General features: G+C 41.4%; 1 protein-coding gene across 3 annotated transcripts in view; it reads right to left on the bottom strand.

Moving 5' to 3' along the window:
• The window catches only part of LOC119026113 (diacylglycerol kinase beta), a 121,333-nt gene extending 115,556 nt beyond the window's left edge, over nucleotides 1–5,777 (bottom strand). For all 3 annotated transcript variants that reach the window (XM_037110228.1, XM_037110230.1, XM_037110229.1), the window contains exon 1: nucleotides 5,449–5,777. The gene's annotated coding sequence lies outside the window, so the exon portion shown is untranslated. The remainder of the gene's footprint in view (nucleotides 1–5,448) is intronic.
• Between the last annotated feature and the right edge of the window lie 9,286 nt (nucleotides 5,778–15,063).

Below are 15,063 nucleotides of genomic sequence, written 5' to 3'. Positions count from 1 at the left end.
AGTACAAGTCTGCTGAAGTGGATCACTTTCTGCTCAGGATGGAGATTTCTTCTGTATGAGGTTGTCAGTGTGGGGCATCAAAGTCCAGGGGAGAAGTGCAGAGGCCAAACATGCAGTTCAAGACACATTGAGCAGCAAATATTGTTTCACAGAATCAACTGCATGAGGGCACGGCTAACCTGAAGGGCCGTACACTGAGCTTCATCTTTACCCTTAAAAGGAGTGCTTCTAATCCGCTGTCAAGACTTGACAAGACACACATTCTACACACACACACACACACTATCCCTGCTTCTTGTCCCAGAACCATCTTCACCTCTCGCCCCCGTTATCAGAACTCACTGTTTCCACTTAGTCCTTTTTATGCTGTGATCTTCTCTGTGATACTTCTTTCCATCTCAGGAGAATGAATCATCTCAGTTTTCACAGCTTGTAGCAGAGGCCGGTATGATGAACGTCAGATCTCTCTCAGCATCGTTAGTCATCTACTGAACTTTCACCAGACAGTTATTTGCCTACAGCAGGTGTAAGCTGTCAAGGTTACAGGGACAGGAAGAACCTTAATGTATGATGTGCTATGACACCTACAGAGCACTGAGCAGGTCCTGGGCCACTGTAGCTGACACTCAAACTATGTGAGGAACATTGTGGATTGATCTGCGATTAGCTCTGCTGCAGGCTAGGCTAACATAGGGCAATGGCTTTCTGTTCTCTAACCTACTGGGGATGTAGCCTCACAAATATCAGGAGTATTTATGGAAGGCCTGGGTGTCATGGCAACTGGGGGATTGTGTGTAAAACGCAGAGGGGAATGGAAAGGCCAAGCTATACACAGCAACTGATTGTACTGTGTTTAAAGGGGAATGCCAACCAATTCAAATAACAGATTTACATGCTCTTTCACTGCCCTCTGACAGTTGAGTGTTGTGAATATGATAACTGATTATGTCTGAAATACAACCTTCCTTCCCAGAGCCGGAATCCAAACAAAACTTTTCCTCTGCAATGGTTTTCCAGTAGAATGAAAGAGAATACATCAGGACCTGGTCTTAATCTTAAAGAGCTGCTCCAGACAAATAATAGCACTCTTCCTGGGAAGAAGCATTTGTGTCTTGGTAAGTTTTCCCACATTAAATGATTAAAAAAAAGCAAATGCTACTTAGTTGTATATAAACCACGACAAATAGTTGTGAAGTCACAGAACCCTGCTCATGGTTACATGTCTTGAACTGAGATGTAGCTGAGCTCAGAGAAACTTTCCTCCTTCAGCAGGTGGAAGTGGTAGTATGATGGTCTTGCAGGTTTAGTAGATTCTGTGTTTGAAGGTGTGGGCACTGCTGAGATTTTGTTCCCTAGGCTAAGGAGGGTATGATTTTGCTAGTTTCCACTGATTAGTGGGCTTGGTTGGTTGGTTTGTCAGCAGGATTACACAAAAACTACGGAACAGATTTCCATAAACCTTAGACGGAGTATGGGTCTCTACCCAGAAAGACATTTACTGTCAGTGGTTTTCTTACTTTCTTTAACACTGTGACACATTGCTTTCCACGTTGCTTTTAATTTTCTATGGGATAATGCATGGAATATAATGAAAAATGTCAGCCATATTTAGGTGGCTGGTATGAGTGAGTACGTTCTGATGCAAATCCAATTAAAAATCTAGATCTAGTGGATTTAAATATGTTTAACTTGATTAAACATATTTAGGGGAATTACAGGAGAACTTCGGTCGATTTAAACATGCAGCTTCATTGCTCAAGCTACCCTTGACTTGCCAGTACCAAAGACGCGAACACATTTGGTCCAACCATTACAGGGCTGCGTGAATGGAGACAGCTAACAGCATGGGATCAGAACTTTACACTGTGTTTTAAGCTTCTTAACATGCGCTACATCTCACCCCAAAAGTCATGCAGCATCAGCAGACACCTTACAACACAGCACTGTAGCGCGTATGACTCAAAATGACTAAAAAAGCAGTTAAAACAGTGTGTTTGTGCAAGGAGCTACGTACTGGTTTGTTGACATCCGTGTCTTCCGGTAGCTAGACCAAACTAGTCAATCTGTCAATCGTGCGCTTACTCCCTCACTGGCAGAGACAGAAACTTGAATTTTGCAGACAGAAACGTATCCCAGCATTTTCGTTTTCTGTTCATAATGTACATGTCCATATTACAGCCTGTCATGAGCCATGAGCCTTACAATAGCCTGTTAAGCCTGTTAACCGCACACTCGATGGATATCGAAGACACGGATGTCAACAGTAGCTACTTTTTTTTTTTTTTTTTCATTTTGAGTCATACACACTACAGTGCTGTGTTGGAAGGTTTCTGCTGAGCACCATTCTAATTATATCTATATTCAAATTCTTGTCAGTTCTTGGTTCTGATTCGGGTCCGCTGTTTTGAGGTATTGAAGTAAGTTTCACTATCAGAAAATCACTTGTAAACATGCCCTGAAAACTGAAAAGGTTGACCTCACGCTGCACTTGTAAAAAGTCCAACCAGTAAAGCAGTCACAAATATTCTGACACTGACTACATTCCAGTGATGGCAAAAAAAAGGCCTGTTATTGTGGGACAAACAACAGCCCAGTTTACCCGACAAGAGTGTTCTGCTGGCTTCTGTTAGCTACTGTGACTCTGCAATGGAATAAATCTGTTCCCAACAGGCAGAAAGTGACTTAAATCTTTACTGCAGAAATGGTCTGGACTGCGTCGATTAGAAATACTGTATTTTGTCATGAATGTCATATTACAAGAAAGTGGCAGGTGACCGTGTGCCAAAATGGAGTTTGTAAGACCAGCAATGTATAGGTTACTAATGTTCAGTCAGCTTAAACGCAGAGTTTTGAAGTTCTACTGCAAGGGTTCTCTAAAGAACACCATTACAAACAAAAAGTAAGGATAAAAGTTGGATGATGTTGAAGCAGGGGATCATGGGAGTTGTTGTCTCCACTGAGTCAGGCAGAAATGTCCACAGATAACATAATGCTTTTAAAGTGTTATTCACATTACATTTATTCACACCAACTTCCTTCCTCTCTTCCTGACCCTCTCCTGGGACTTACTGCAGCAGACGGTAAATATCGATGGTAAATATTTTGGATGATGTGAATGCACAGCTCATCAAAACTTGTCACGAAGTACTAATCATGTTTAATGGGGCAATGTATAAGAATTTTAGTAGAAACATTAAAAAGTGTACTAAAATGATCAACAGAATGTAAAGGAATAGCAGTTTTGACATTATGATGTCTATATGATGTGTTCCAGAGATATTCCATAATCAAGGAAATAAAACTCTCCTGTTCTGAGCAGCTACGCTAATCTCTCGAGGAGCATCCATTGTTGTTTTCAAAGGAACAGTCACTTTTCATGCTTGATCTCACATGTAAACCACACCCATAACTGCCAATAGTTGACCCCAGGACACTGATTGGTTCAATGCAAGCCACAAGCACAAAGCTCTATGCCTTGCAAGATGGATTTGCGAGGTGGCCAAACAAAAAAAAAAAATCAGGTTGTATCTAAATGGCTGCAAACTGTTTCACTCAGTTAGGTCTATATAAGGGCTGTTTATATGGTTATCAACCGCCTACCTGCAGTAGTTACCACATCATCAACATTCCTGTGGATTTATCAGTCTTTGAGTGGGTTTTTAACCTGGAGGTAAAACACTGTGTGTCTTGACTGAGCTGACAACAACACTGTCAGTCACCTGTGAGGGGAGCTGCATAGCCAGAAGCAACTGATTCAGTCAGTGACAATAATGACACTCCTCTTCCATTTCCAGTGTTTTTCTCTGAATGTTGTTTTTTACGTAAACAAGACTCTTTCCTGCTTAAAAATGAGGTGTTGAAATGGGAGGGAGGTGGTGTCTTCTATCCGGGTCAGTACTGAAATGAAAGGAATCAATTTGAGTGGGTCCGTGCATGCTCCCGTCCTAATCACACAGATCCATGTTCAGACAGGCGATTGTTCACCTCTTAATCCATGTGATGAATTACTGTCTGATGGCACAGGGATCATCATCAGCACCGTCTCCGCAGCCCTCGCTGACCCACCGGCTGGCAACATGATTTCAACATGAATAACACAGCCTGAACACACATGGCACCCTCACATAGACACGGACTGTTGTACACACTGGTGCTGATGTTCTTGCTTTGGGACTGAGAACGTGAGCTGCATATCACAGCGCAGCTAAATGATCCTCTTCCCTTCACCCTCTATCCATCCTCTGTCTTTACACTCTCTCTGTTGATCCTCTCCTCATCCCCTCAGCTCTGCCCTCTCTGCTTGCTTGCTGTGTTCTCACAGACTCAGGGCAGAGAAGCCCTAATGTTTATAGCAGACCAAGTGGATGCTGTCAAGGAATAAATAACCATCACATTTGGTGATTGCTTGATGAGATGTAATTAGGCGTGCCGACTGCAGATTAATCATGAACTTGGCCGTCTCATGCTAAAGCGTCGCTTTCAAGGAGGATTAGCAGGGACTGACATTAACATATACTAAAAGACCAGTGGCGTTTTATTAGAGACTAAAATACAAAGTGATAGCCATAGAATTACAGTTGGCAAAAAATATTTCATCTGTTCTGCGTCTCACCTCTCAGAACTGAAGACAGCTCAAGAATAAATGTAATCATTTATAGATATAGATACACATCTTTTGGTCAATGACTTATTTAATCGAATATGTATATTAAAAAAAAAAACTGGTAAAAGACAGTGCCTGATTATGAGAATTTTGTTTTTGGAAAAAGAGTTATGCCCTTCAGTTTGCAACTCTCTTGCAAAGGTCACCCTTTTGATGAAACATGATGGATTTCATTTTCAGTTCATTACATTAGCTTTTTTGATGAATTCTTTGTCCCAGAAAAGACCCTGAGAGCTGATGCATATCACTGTAACTTGATAAAAACAAGTACACTATAGAAATGATGTTGTGCCGAACAGTTTCGACTCCAGCTGGTTCCTGAGGGAGAACGAGTCTGAGACATTTTGTTTTTAATCCATCTCCACCCAAACACACATCACATCCAGTGTTGTTCTAACCTTCTCAACAAGAGAAGTTATAATGCCATTTATCGCAAAACGTCACCGCAAAGCCTTATCAGCACCTTTGGTTCAGATACAGCAAATAAAAAAAAACAAAAAAAAAAAACAAAGTTAGAGGGGGGAAAAGGTTATGGCATACAAGCAAAAACAAAACTGGGCTGAAACAAGAAATAGAATTCAACAAACAGGGAGGGAAATGTGTCAAAAGAAAAATATGTAAGTGCTGTGGATGTACTTGAAGAAATAGAGAGAAGGGAGAGACGGCAAAGACACATCACACAGCTCTCAAAAAAACAGCATGATCAACGACATGGAAGCAAGAGAGGAAGGCAGAAATGGGAGAAGGGGGACAGGAGGAGTAATCACAGAGAAAGTCTGCCCTACCTCTGGCCATGGCCACTCCAACTATAGTCCATGTAACATCCCTGTTAGTCCCAGCTGGTCTGACATTCGGCCAGTCAGTCAGTCAGTCAGTCAGTCACAGGGCTCCAGGATGTGGAGTCGAGGCTGGGCTGGACTGGTGTCTGGTTCCCAGCAAGCAGGCAGCGGCAGCAGCCGAGTCGTCCTCTCTGCTCACGCGAACACGCGGCTACATGCAGCACGACAACAGAGGCACTGGAGCCTCGGCAGGGACAGCAGCAACATCCCTCCCATCCACCCTGAATTAATTAAGCCCTTTTTCTCCCTCTGCTGCCCTCTCTCTCTCTCTCTCTCTCTCGCTCTCTCTCTCTGCCTCTCTCGCCCTCTCTCTCGTTTCTGATTCTCATGTGCGCATGGTTAATGCTCTGTGTGTGTGTGTGTGTGTGTGTATGTGTGTGTGCTTCTGCTTCCCCCTGTGCTCAGTTTCCTCTCTTGCTCTCTTCCCTCTTTCTGTCTCACTGATCAACAACTGCAAATGGGTACTCTTTCCTCCTCCGCTCCAACCCTTTGTAAGTAAGGTTAAATCTGTCTTGCCTGTCTTTGTAGTCTTTTTTTCTACTCTGAGTAATAAATCAGTGAATGGAAAAAGATCTTAATATATTCTCATTTATGTCTTTTCAGGGTGTTCTTTTAGAGATCAGCAGCTAAAATAGGAGAAACTCTCACACTTGTGACAGAGGCATAAAATCACCGTTTGGGAATATTTTCTTTTTTCCAAAATGTGTTTTGATGAATTAAAAATTCAACATACTAAAAGGGACTTTTACCTGGTTATGTAACAGTCTTAATTTAATATGACTATATGACCTACATAAGCAGCAAAACCATCAGGGAGAAGATTGGCTATATCTGTACTCGAGTTATTCTTCATGCCTGTCACTGGGTCGGAATCCGACTTATTCAAGGTGGTTAAGTCATAAAATTAAAACAACATTTTTAATGGCATGAGTTGCTGAGGATGAATTATGGGAGTCTAACAGCCTGCAGAAATGAGCTGTCATTAATAAATGAATCAATACATTACTAAAGATAGATACATTAACTCATCACCTGCAAACAGCTGTTTCACACAAGGCAGTGGAGGTGTATGCTTTAGACCTGCTCTATCTGGAGAGTGTTATTAGTTGACTTTTATTGTGAATTGGCACAACACAAATAAAGACTGATTGATTGATTGATTGATTGATTGATTGATTGATTGATTGATTGATTGATTGATTGATTGATTGATTGATTGATTGATATTCAAACCACATTGTTAAAAGCAGCTAGATATTATCATCTAGGGTTCGTGGGAGCCTTACATGAGATCAGTGTTAAATTGAAGACACAGACACAGAATGCCACGACATTAAAGTTTTCTATTATGAGCATTGGTGATGTGCATGTTAGGATGACCCAGGAGACCAGACACCGGATTGAATTCATGAATTTGGGGCAGGACCACAAGTTGTAGTGCAGAGCAGAGTCCACTGTCAATGAGGACCATGGCTGTGGGACAGTGTGAGGCTCACCTATACGGTCGTTACATATAACACAACACACATACCACAATACATCAATACACATACACACTAAATCAAAAGTACAGTTAGCAAACGATGGGCACAGCTTGTTATACTTTTGTTGTGAAAGATTTTATATCTGAAATTCGTTTAATTAAACCTGGTAATGTGTTACAGAGCTGGGTACCATGTGCGGAGCTGATTTTACACATTTAGATGTAAGATGTGGTATTTTACAGTTTTCATTCAAATGTGAATTAAATTATATGTTTACCACCAAAGTTACAGCCACAGTGAGATTTTTTTGGCCTTCCCATTTAATTAAATGAGGGTAAAGAACATTAGAAACACCACCACTGGGACCAAACGCTACAAGGCTACAACATATGCAGTTGAAAAAAAAGAAATAAACAAAATAGGCAATTGGCCACATTAGCAAGCTATGGGACATCCTAGTACAAAATTCAGCAGACTCAACCTGCAAAATAATTAGTAACCTAAGGCAGTGGCAAAACATACGACTTCAGTCTTTAAAAGCCGGCTGTCAGGAAGCAAGCAGAGATAAATTGTTAGGGCACACCTATAAAAGTTCTTTTGTGGACATTTCCATCAAAAATAAAGTTAATCCCCTGAACTTCACATGAAGACATTTTGCCCTCTTGTAGCATTATATTGCAGCCACTGTAAAGCACATCAATTATTGTTTGTCTTTTGTTTTTTGTTATATCACGACAACCTTAGTCCAAGAAAGAATTTAACATTTACTTGGGAGAAAAAGCTGACCATGCCATGAAAGCAGGTAAATAAGGTAGAGCAATTCAAAGCCTGCGGGAAAACCAGCACAAGAGCACATAAAACTGCACTGAGCTCCGTCAAACTCGGCCTCCTCTATTAGATTTTTTTGGATCTTACTGTATACTTCACACCATTACCGTTACATTATGTGTGTGCCTCTCTTTCTCTCGCCCCCACGCCCACACACTCACAGAGTACATCCTGCAGTGTGTCACAGAACTCTAAAGGTGTCACTGCAATGTGTCGGCCTGTTGTTGTGCTGCTGGCTATTTCTGTAGAGAAGTCATTGATGAATAAAGCCAGTAGCATCCATCTATCAGTCCCTTCTCACAGCTCCTCTTACAGCATTAGCACACACGTCCTTCTTTCTTTCTCTTCCACATACACACATACACATACATACACACAGAAAGACAGACAGACACATAGACACACACACACACACGTGGTGTGTTGCCTCATTTCACAGAATCCTGCATAGCTTCCTGCTGCTGTAGATGTGAGCTAAAAGAGGCTGATCCCCAGAGAAACAAGAGGAGCGTGCATTACCCCCCTACCCCATCCGCACATTTCCATCTTCCTGTCGCCTGGATGTTACACTGAGCCGTTGTCAATTTCAGTGAATACAATTTCAGTGGTGCTCCTTGTTCAAAAGCAGTCTAACAAAGCAGCAGAGAGAAGGGATTCTCAGAAAAGAAGCAATGAGCAGAGGTTGTACTGTGAAGCAACCACCCAAAGATGGGGACCATCCTCACGGTGGGAACTCTGTGGAAGGACAAGCAAAAATACTTACAGGGCATGAACTAATCTTAAAAGGGAAATTGGCTCTCCTGTTCCCTTGGTTCTTCTAAGTAGCTCAGAGGAATGTGATTGTGTTGGAGGAGAAAAATACAATTCGCTCCAAGTTTTCACTTCCCAAACTATGTCTGACATCCACTGATAACTCTGAAGCACTGGTTGGTGGGTTTTCAAGGCAGTCAGCGAAGGGAAGGGGGCTTGTTGAATGTCAGAGATAATGATGCAACTGTAAAGGCAAAGGTTTCCACTAACTGAAATGTGGATATCAGACTCCTTAAATGATGAGGAGAGACTTTGACTGCCACAGCAAAATCAAATGGCCCTCAGCTTACTGTTAGAAGACAAACAGGAGTTGCATTTTGTGAAAAAAAAGACTGTAGGCTTGTGTATTCATTGCCACTGAGCTGAGGGCACTCAGGGAGTCAGGGTTGCAGCACTCACAGTTATGCTATTGTTAGGCTTGCACCTTGATTTGTAAAGATCCATAAATCATCGGGTTGATGCCCCATCAACTGTCATTTACCTTAAAATCTTCCTCAAAAAGACAGTGGTATTTTACAGCTTGACATCATCTCTGTGGCTCAACTAATATTCACTGAAAATAACTCCAGGGTTCAACAACATATACAGCGCCATCCTTCAGTGCTTCAGCAATAAACAACAACAACATTTTGAAATCCACTTTGTCAGCAAATCAATTAGGGAGTTCTAACATCCCTGACACTTTCTAACCAGTCAGTTGATGATCTTCCTGCACACAGGATACATGTTTGGAAGTGTGGCTGTGCTGGTTTGCTAACTGTATTGTGATATTCCCAGGGGAGGGGATGGAGGCTGATACTGCCTTTGAATTCAGTAAATGCTATTTGATCGATTTTCATTTTAGAATTGAAACAGTGGCACAACAAAACATTGTAAAGTTGTGTATGTATACCAATTACTTGGCAACATTCTTTGTGATTTCTGGACCTTTTTTTTTCCAGTGTAGGAATGTGTTTGTATCATACGGAAGACAAATGGAGGAAGTGGCAGCAGATTGTGAGGGTGAACGTGAATGTGGTAGGTCAGGGCATGTCACCATGATTCCTGATCAAATAGCAGAACGATGGAGGATGAGGGAGATAAGTGTGTCTTAGTGAGTTTTTCTTATTTAAACATAAAACAGTTAAACATAGAAAATAAGAAATACAGCATGTAAATAGCTGAAGCATCTGACAGGGCAGCACAGCAATGTGGGAAAAAAAATCTGGAAATGAGGCATCCACCGCCGGTGAAGTATGCACTCTGGCCAAACAGAAACTATATTTCAGAGTGGGCAAGATCTCAAGGAGCTTGTTGCTGGGTAAGTTATATAGTGGAGGAGCTGTTATTTAAAGTAATATTGTAATAGAACTATAACAAGTGATATAACATTACTTTTGAGAAAGAGTAATAAGTTAAGTAATATTATTACTATTTAACAGCATAATATATAAAATGTAACTTATTATACTTCCTGAATAACTTACCATGCACTGGTTTATATTATTTTCCATAAGCTTGCATTGTGAAAGATGGGTTTGCAGGATGGTGGATAACATTTCTTGAGTGTCACAACCACCCCTTAACAATTTGTTTTGCTGTCATAGTTTGAGCCATTCGGTACAATAAAATGTTGAAAAGTCTAAACGAGATGCACTGTTGTTTTATCACCATGCAAATTAGCCAGGCATTAAACTAGTAGCTCGATGGCTCGGTTGGCAGAAGTCTCAAGTTTCCCATGGGCCACACAAAACGGAGTATCTTGTTTTCATAGGAATGAACAGGACTCCACCTTCAATGAGAGCCCTTGTATTAAAATGGCAAAATCTTCACAAATGAAAAAGGTAAGAGCTGCTAGCTTGAGCATTCATACAGTTAGCGAGCGGGTTTTCAGCAAACATTTTCAGTATGTAGGTTGCTGGCTATGTTGTTGTTGCTGTTTCCTGTAGAAAAGAGAATTTTGAAAACAGTAACACAGAGATAATAGAGGAGAGGAGAATGCTGTCTGAGATATCCCAATACTTGTTGCTTAGACAGCCTGCATAGCTGCCTCAGTAGCTGCGAAATGCCCCTGTTTTTGTGTGTGTCCATAATTTGGTGATCAACAGGAATGGTATAGTCATATTTAGTTTTTTTTTTTCCTGCTGTTTGCTGCCATAGAAGACAACTTGAGAGTTGTTAAAGTGTAAGAGTACCAAATTCATGGTTTAACAGAAATCTCTTAACAATGGATTGAGTAAGGGCATGCTAGCTTTGTGTGGTTTCATTTTTATATATACACTCAATTTCATCATCCAATTTTTGGCAAATTAAACAAATGACATTATTACCCAAAATGTCAAACTATCCCTTTAACCAAGACTGTATTCCTTCCAAGTGCTGTGAGTGCCTGAACGTAACCTTAACAAATGTTTATTATGATTCCTATTCTTTCTATTTTCTATGAGACACAGTAAGAACTATTATTGTCAGAATACAACTGACTGTTTTGACACATGCAATCATTTCTTGCGTACACACAGGTCAATTATTGGGGAGAAAAAATAAAGGAAAATAACTGTCTAGTGGAAACTAACTGTCTAGTGCAGAAACCAATCATCACTGAAATGAGAAAAAGAACTTAGATAAGAATAAGAGACCTCCTTTATAGTCTCTCTGATTGGCTGTTTTTTTCATTTCAAAGCTGAGTGGGCGTGTCATGTGGGCTGGACACAGGTGGCTTTTAACTGTCTAAACGATAAGATGAGATGAGATGAGAGGACATGAGCTTGTTTCATCACAGGGAAAAACAGCAGTTGCAACATCAAAGGGTTATACAGTAGGAATGCAGTGCGACTTCAAGATGGGGTTTGTGAGTAGATTCAACGCTCAGATAGACAGTTTGAAGGTTACAAGTCAGTCAGTTTCATGTGACACCTGCTAAGAGGGAGAAAGAAACAACAGAGGTACTGCTACAAACTCTGATTCTTTGATTCACCTCCGGAGACCTTCTGTAACTGTAGTTGTTCGGTAAGAAAGGCTGTGCACCACAGGCTGTTGTTTCACTTCCCCCAACTTCACGTTATGTCTTTAACTCAGAGAGCTGCATAACTGATACGTCACAACCACACAGTTTCACTACAGGTATCGTTACAGTTATGGTCATGGACAGTTTACATGGAAATAACTGGTGTACATGCAACCTAGAACCACGTATGCATCACATGCACACCACCCACACAGGCAGTGTCTCACACACGTATACACAATCACAATCAATGGAACAACCCCAAAACAGGAAGCGTTTAGTGTGTGTGTGTGTGTGTGTATGTGTGTGTGTGTGTGTGTGTGTGTGTGTGTGTGTGTGTGTGTGTGTGTGTGTGTGTGTGTGTGTAATAAATGGACTAAAGACAGATGCAGTCGCTTGAATATTGCAAGGCAGCTGCATGAGCAGTGAAGAAGAATAATTGCAAGAAACATTTTACATTCCATTTGTTTGGCTCTTGAGCATGCTCAGCTGTTTTTTTTATCCACTAAAATGATTGATCTCTTTTATCCTGGATTGCACATGGAAAATAATAGCAGCAGTAGTCATTCACTTCCCAGTCTGTCCAGCCTACTCATCTGAGCTCCATTCATCTACATGAACACATCCCCCACAAAGTGTGAATCAAAGAGTTCGCAAAAATCAGTCAGGGACACTCTCCAGAGCAATTGGTAACATTTGTGCACACTTCATAATGGAGCACACTCACGGCTGGGAAGTGGCTGACAACTCAATTACTGAAAAGAGTGGGTTAGTTTTTTGTTTTTTTTTGCACTGTGGCCTTGGCATCAAGCTTTTCATTCCTCTATCAGCTGGCAGTCATTTCTGAAAAGTCATACACATGGAGGATTATTGAATAGGCCTCAGACAAGGTCTAAAACCATCCTCTAACTATTGAGTTCAGCATTAACACGAAGACAGAAATAATGGAAAATGTGTTTTTCTGGCAGCAGAAAGAAGAAAAGAACAAGGTCATGTCATCACATCTGCGGCCATACAGTATGTCTTGGACAGTTAACTGATCATTACCTGGTGGTGAGTTGGATCAGATGGCGGAGGAGACTTTCAGGCAGCCCGGGTAAACCCAAATGAGTAGTAGGCATGAAATGGGAATGGCTGGCAGAGAACCCAATTTTTTGTGAAATTTCCACTCATCTGGGAATGGACAAAGTATATGGAATCCAAGTGGGCCATCTTCAAAGCCTCTGTTGTAGAGGTGGCTGATGTGCTTTTATGCTTGTAGGGAATATGGGTTAAGTTCAATAATAATAAGTAATGATTGACAGGGATAATTAGAAATGAATGAATAAATAATAAGATGTACCACTAGGGTTGAACCCTAGTGGTACATCTTATTATTTATTTACCATGTCACAAAGAAAGACTACAAACAAAAAGGTTGATCAATGGGGACTACAAGATGGCTGACGAGGGTTGGACTCATATCCAAGATGGAGGATCACCAATTGTTTCTTTGATGGGGGAGGAACAAAGAAACAATGGTGGTGCTCACACCTTTAGCTCACTGATATCAAATGTAGGTGAGAAAAGTATCAGCAAAGCAAAGTGTCAATAACCTGACCTGAGATCACAAGAACACCCAAACAGTGAACATACATATAGATTGAACACGTGCATTAAATCAACCAGAGTTAGACAGTCCTCTGCTTAATCGTGCTATGTTATGCTGTGTGCTAACTAGGCCCAATTCAATGATACAAGTCTTTGAAGAAAAGGTGCTTGTGGTTCCGTAGCTGATGAGCTAAGCGGAGGAACATTGTAATTCTAATGTTGAACAGTACTGTCCTCTACAATGTCTGATGAAAGAAGGTAGACAGAGGAAACTGGTTGCTCCTTTGCCGGGGAAAACAGCAGGAAAGAAGTGTTCCCCAGACTGTGGAGTTAGCTGGCAAGCTTCGTGTCACAGCTGCTGGCTCTAACTGAGCTGTGGTACTATCAGGACCTCAAGTCATTGCAGAAGGGAACAGTTCTGTGGGCCTGCTGGAACTGCAGCTGGCAGCTCTCAGCAGCTGTTGGGCCCAGGAGGGTCCAGGAGAAGAGCTGGGGGCAAGGCTTCCCAGGGGAGAAGAGGTGGTGAAGGGAACTGGGGGCAGCTGAGTTGGGGAAGAGCTGGAGAAGAGCGAAGAGAGCAGACAGCCCAATGGGAAAGAAAGTGAAGTGAAGGGAAGAAGCTGGAGTTCTGACTGCATGGTTGTCACCATGACCAATAGTAACGCAAGGTGTCTTTTGGCAGCCTTTGGACCTAGATCTGAACACTGGGGAATTCTGGAGTCCATTTTGAAATCCACAATGAACAACTTTATCTGTGGATCCCACCAGAGCTGTGGTCAGGAGGTCAGACTGTTGCCTGTCATAGCAGCAACCTAAAAAGCAACTGGTGGACAAAGTTTCTCCGTGTCCAGCTCATTCTGCTTTTTTCAGTGCCTTTTCTGGTGGTTTAACTGCCGTAATATATGAAGCGAATCCAGATACATCACAGCCAGCCAGTAATGTAATTTATATTTGGAATATTGAGCAACCTGGACTTCTCTAGGGAAAAGAGGCATTAGGATGACTGCTCTGATCTCCTTCTGAGTCCACATTATAATATCTGTTTTCTGATACATAGAGAAAGAAATCTATTTAACTGACAAAAAGCCAGTGTAATAATTATTCTATATTCTTAATGAAATGTTTTGCCAATATTGCTCAGAAACACCCACAGCCTATCGTGCATCTTGAAATAAAGTCAACATTAGCAGATATTTTCATTAATCAATTAATCTGGTGACAGCTTGCTACATCGATGCATACTTTACAAATCAATAGAGCTGAAACATAGTGCTGGTTACACATAATCAATCTTAAAATGGCACTTTTTCAACAGATAGGATCAATAGCTATAGCAGTTACATTTGATAAATGTACTTAATTATCCACCAACCTCTTTACAGCATTCTCCAGCTCCAAAGGCCGTCACATCATCTCCAACTCCTTCTCCTTCTCTTGAGGGGAGGATAGAGTCACCACACACGACTCTAAAACTGTATGGAAAAAAAAACCTGATCTAACTGTAAGGTCAGCATCTGGCTGCTGTAGACTGCTGATGGCTCAGCTGGTGAAAGCAGCCAAAATACAGGTAAAAGGAATTCAAAATAATCCTTAAACCTTGCTTGTCACATCTTGCACTCTCCATCTCTGCTGCCCGTTTCAAGTCTGTTGATAAACAACATCTTTAGATCAGCAAATCCAGAAAAAAACATGATGAGGTTGTGTTATTTTGTTATAAGGGCACAAAGTCTGCAGACAAAGGACATCAGGGTGGATGGGTCAACAAAATACCTGACTTTAACATGGGAGTCCTGTGTTGGTCAGTGTTGCACTCCTCTAACCATGACTACAGTTGATCCCTACTGCAGCCTTAAACAAGTGCAT

The sequence above is a fragment of the Acanthopagrus latus genome, chromosome 9, assembly GCF_904848185.1.
Source record: "Acanthopagrus latus isolate v.2019 chromosome 9, fAcaLat1.1, whole genome shotgun sequence".
In the NCBI taxonomy this organism is placed as follows: domain Eukaryota; kingdom Metazoa; phylum Chordata; class Actinopteri; order Spariformes; family Sparidae; genus Acanthopagrus; species Acanthopagrus latus.
Note: the sequence above shows the minus strand (reverse complement) of the source record. Positions and strands in the feature narration are given on the sequence as shown.